General features: G+C 36.4%; 1 non-coding gene across 1 annotated transcript; it reads left to right on the top strand.

Moving 5' to 3' along the window:
* The first annotated feature begins 4917 nt into the window (after positions 1-4917).
* Positions 4918-4979, top strand: LOC137751668 (U7 small nuclear RNA). Its single transcript, XR_011070914.1, has one exon. It is a non-coding gene; the product is annotated as a U7 small nuclear RNA (small nuclear RNA).
* Positions 4980-5493: the final 514 nt, after the last annotated feature.

The following is a 5493-nucleotide window of genomic DNA, read 5'->3' as shown; positions in this document are numbered from 1 at the left end:
TTAAACTTCTTAAACCATAATCTCGAGAAGATTTAATTTGTCAATGATTATCAACTCTAAGTGAAAAGCTTCCTTTGTCTATAATATTGAACTTGACAGAAATCTCACACATTGAAGAGCTATAGAAACAGCATGAATTATTTTTCACTGAAATATTACTGAGAGTTCAATTCTTGCTTTAAGAAATATCCATACGGATGTAATAATATTTATTTTGTTTTAGTGTTTAACATCAAAGCAAGGTGGCTGAAGAGATAAGCATTTCATGCCTTTCCCAAGATGACAAATTGCTAACATACTTGAATCCTATTTGAATCAGTGTTGTAAAAAAAGGAAATATTTCACACAGCTTAGGCAGATTCTGGAATGCTTTAATTCTCTAGATAATACTTGGTGGAAGCTTTACTTCAGGGTAATTAGCTACTTCTCTGCAGTGGACAGTATCATGTGGACAGTGTATAACATTGCTATTGTCTTAGTTTTTGTGATGGCATTTGTAGCACACCTTTCCTAACTTCAAGGTGTGTTTGATATTCTTTTTCTTAGCATCTTTATTGAAGTATAATTGCTTTACAATGGTGCATTAGTTTCTGCTGTAACAAAGTGAATCAGCTATATGTGTACATATATCCCCATTTCCCCTCCCTCTTGTGTCTCCCTCCCACCCTCCCTATCCCACCCCTCTAGGTGGACACAAAGCACCGAGCTGATCTCCCTGTGCTATGTGGCTGCTTCCCACTAGTATCTATTTTACATTTGGTAGCGTATATATGTCCATGCCACTCTCTCACTTCGTCCCAGCTTACCCTTCCCCCTCCCTGTGTCCTCAAGTCCATTCTCTATGTCTGTATCTTTATTCCTGTCCTGCCCCTAGGTTCTTCAGAACCTTTTTTTTTTTTTTTTTAAGATTCCATATATATATGTGTTAACATACGGTATTTGTTTTTCTCTTTCTGACTTACTTCACTCTGTATGACAGACTCTAGGTCCGTCCACCTCACTACAAATAACTCAATTTCGTTCCTTTTTATGGCTGAGTAATATTCCATTGTATATATGTGCCACATCTTCTTTATCCATTCATCTGTCGATGGACCCTTAGGTTGCTTCCATGTCCTGGCTATTGTAAATAGAGCTGCAATGAACATTGCGGTACATGACTCTTTTCGAATTATGGTTTTCTCAGGGTATATGCCCAGTAGTGGGATTGCTGGGTCGTATGGTAATTCTGTTTTTAGTTTTTTAAGGAACCTCCATAGCGTTCTCCATAGTGGTGTATCAATTTACATTCCCACCAACAGTGCCAAAGGGTTCCCTCTTTTCCACACCCTCTCCAGCATTTGCTGTTCATAGATTTTTTTGATGATGGCCATTCTGACCTGTGTGAGGTGATACCTCATTGTAGTTTTGATTTGCATTTCTCTGATGATTAGTGATGTTGAGCATCCTTTCACGTGTTTGTTGGCAATCTGTATATCTTCTTTGGGGAAATGTCTTTTGAGGTCTTCTGCCCATTTTTGGATTGGGTTGTTTGCTTTTTTGATATTGAGCTGCATGAGCTGTTTGTATATTTTGGAGATTAATCCTTTGTCAGTTGCTTTGTTTGCAAATATTTTCTCCCATTCTGAGGGTTGTCTTTTCATCTTGTTTATGGTTTCCTTTGCTGTGCAAAAGCTTTTAAGTTTCATTAGGTCCCATTTGTTTATGTTTGTTTTTATTTCCATTTCTCTAGGAGGTGGGTCAAAAAGGATCTTGCTGTGATTTATGTCATAGAGTGTTCTGCCTATGTTTTCTTCTAAGAGTTTTATAGTGTCTGGCCTTACATTTAGGTCTTTAACCATTTTGAGTCTATTTTTGTGTGTGGTGTTAGGGAGTATTCTAATTTCATTCTTTTACATGGAGCTGTCCAGTTTTCCCAGCACCACTTATTGAAGACGCTGTCTTTTCTCCATTGTATATCCTTGCCTGCTTTATCAAAGATAAGGTGACCATATGTGCATGGGTTTATCTCTGGGCTGTCTATCCTTTTCCATTGATCTATATCTCTGTTTTTGTGCCAGTACCATACTGTCTTGATGACTGTAGCTTTGTAGTATAGTCTGAAGTCAGGGAGCCTGATTCCTCCAGCTCTGTTTTTCTTTCTCAAGATTGCTTTGGCTATTTGGGGTCTTTTGTATTTCCATACAAATTTTGCAATTTTTTGTTCCAGTTCTGTGAAAAATGCCATTGGTAGTTTGATAGTGATTGCATTGAATCTGTAGATTGCTTTGGGTAGTACAGTCATTTTCACAATGTTCATTCTTCCAATCCAGGCACATGATATATCTCTCCATCTGTTTGTATCATCTTTAATTTCTTTCACCAGTGTCTTATAGTTTTCTGCATACAGGTCTTTTGTCTCCTTATGTACGTTTATTCCAAGGTATTTTTTTTTTTTAATTCACGTTCTTTTATTTATTTATTCATTTATTTATGACTGTGTTGAGTCTTCGTTTCTGTGCGAGGGCTTTCCCCAGTTGCGACAAGTGGGGACCACTCCTCATCGCGGTGCGCGGGCCTCCCACCATCGCGGCCCCTCTTGTTGCGGAGCACAGGCTCCAGACGCGCAGGCTCAGCAACTGTGGCTCACGGGCCCAGTCGCTCCGCGGCACGCGGGATCCTCCCAGACCAGGGCTCTAACCCGTGTCCCCTGCATTGGCAGGCAGACTCTCAACCACTGCGCCACCAGGGAAGCCCCTATTCCAAGGTATTTTATTCTTTATGTTGCAGTGGTAAATGGGAGTGTTTCCTTAATTTCTCTTTCAGAGTTCAGCTCACACCAATAATTAAAACTTATTTTTAATATAACACATTATTTACTTATTTTGTTGGAAGTGCAGGGTAGGGCACACAGCAATAATGAGAAACTCAAAGCTTTGGCAAAACAGTCTAGATGTTATGACTTCAAAGGGGAAGGAAGTTTTTCAAAATAAATTTTGGACGTATGTTCTTCAAATCAAACCTAGTACTTGATTTATAAATATAATCTGGACAGTCCCAAATCCCGTGGAGTCTTTCTGGGAATATAAAAGGAGGGGACACAGAACACTAACTTACTTTCTGAGGACAGCAACATTTAGATGTTAAAAAAAATGACAGTCTGGAAAAAGGTACTTTTGTAAGATAATAACTCATATAAACTTAGATAAAAATTCTAAACAAAGCACTGAAAATCCAAGTTGAGCAATGTATGTATAAAATATGACCAGAATAGTTTCATTCTGGTAATATAATTGGTACAAAATTTTTTAAGTATTGATGAAGTTTATGTCATGAACAGATTAAAAAGGAAAAAAAAAATGATCATTTCAGTATTGGTAGAAAAAACATTCCATGAAAAATGGAACAACTCTCTTGAATTTAAGAAAAACCCTTAGCGTTCTAGGAAAAATAGAGTATCCTAACTTAATAAAGAGCATCTCAAAAAATCTACTGCAAACTATTAAATGTTAAAAGCATTTCATTTAAAAACATAAGTAAGACAAGGATGGCAACTGCCATGATTTATATTCAAAGTTGTGCAGTCACCCCTCCACACCCTCAGTTCTACGTCCAGGGATTCAACCAACCACAGATCAAAAAAAAAAAAAATTCAAGTAAATTTCAAAAAGAAAAACTTGAATTTGCCATGCTCCAGCAACTATTTACATAGCAATTACGTTATATTTACAGCTATTTACATAGCATTTACATTGTAATAGGAATTATAAGTAATCTAGAGATGATTTAAAGTATACAGGAAGATGTGCATAAGTTACATGCAAATACAACTCCATTTTATATAAGGGACTTGAGCATCCGTGGATTTTGGTATCCATGGAGGGGGGCCTGGAACCAGTCCCCCCATGAATACTGAGGTATGATTGTACTGAAAATCATAACCAAGACAATAAAATAGAAAAGAAAGAAATACTGGAAAGGATACAATAATAACTGTTATAATTATGTTTGCAAATTACTTGGTAAACTAAGAAGAACATTAGAAAAATTAAATTGCAATACCAAATGAGGAGAAAGATTAACAGAAGTTGTACAATGTGCCAGGAAGGAAAATTATAAAACTCTGTGGAGAGTTGTTAAAGAATACCTACAGAAATGGAGACCACTATCTTACTCAGGAGTAGTAACATTCAAGAAAACAAATGGGACAGTACTGCCCCCACATGATATATTTGTTGTAATTCCAACTAAGATCCAGCTAGTGCTTTGTTGTGGCATCAACAAGCTGATTTAAAATTAACTTGGTAGGGAAGATGGCCAAGAAGAGCCCAGTGGAATGATATGATGTTCCAGGTAGCAACATTCAGGCAGTAATTAAGACAGTGCAGTACTGACTCCAGAATCGACAAATAGACCAATAGAATGCAAAAGAGAGCCACCAAAAATGTGCTTGTCTATGGAAACATGATATTTGAAAGAACTTAAGACAAATTAGTGAGAAATTAGAACGTATTTAATCCATGGTGCTGTAACAATTGGCTAAAAATGAGTCCTATCTCACAGCATATATGAAAATCAATTCCAAATAGATGAGGGATTTAAATCTGAGAGGAAAAGTTTTTAACTTTACAAAAAACATAAAGGAGAATATCTTCATGACATTGAGGAAGAAAAGAATATTTTAAGAGAAAAAATACTAACTATAAAAAGATGATAAAACTGACCTTAAAATTAAGAAAATATTCTCATCAAAGCCCAACATAATGAGAAGGATAAAAAACAGTCACAAATTTGGAGAAATACATTTGAACATAGAAAACAAAGTATTAGCATCCACAATATATACAGAACTCCTAAAGTAAGAAAGAAAAACATAACCCAATAGAAAAATGGATAAAAGGTATAAGCAGGAATTTTACATAAGAAAAAAAGAATGCCAAGTGTTACAGCTCTTTTAGAATTTGTCTAGTAGGTTTTCTGGTTTTCACCGGAAAACCCCCACCAAAAAAAAAAAAAAAAAAAAAGAATGCCAAATAAATATATAGAAGATGCTCGGCTACATAATCAATCAGGAAAACGCAAAATCATAGCGAAACACCATTTCACATTCATCAGATTAACACAAAATTTCAAAGTAGACTTATTTTCAAGTAGATCCTTGGAAAATAATGGTCACTTGATTCTAAATCTCTCAACACAGTCTCCCACAAAACTCTAAGACCAACAAAGAGGACACATCAAAAAACATGTGACTCAATACATTGAGAATTAGTGGAAGACAGAAAATGGCATGAGTTTCAAGTTACTGTAAGTTTGAAAATAACCACCAAGTTCCATCGAAGGCCACTTCCACTGCATGTCTGTGGGTGTGGAGAGAAGGATGGGTAATAAAACATCTCTGTGGACAAAGAAAGGGGAGCAGGGCAAACATGAACTGCAGGAAAAAAAAGTTGATTGAAAGAAAAATTTCAACACCAGGTACTAGATGAGCTAATGCAGCTCCGGAACTTGGGA

Source organism: Eschrichtius robustus, chromosome 17 (genome assembly GCF_028021215.1).
Source record: "Eschrichtius robustus isolate mEscRob2 chromosome 17, mEscRob2.pri, whole genome shotgun sequence".
NCBI classification, from domain to species: domain Eukaryota; kingdom Metazoa; phylum Chordata; class Mammalia; order Artiodactyla; family Eschrichtiidae; genus Eschrichtius; species Eschrichtius robustus.
Note: the sequence above shows the minus strand (reverse complement) of the source record. Positions and strands in the feature narration are given on the sequence as shown.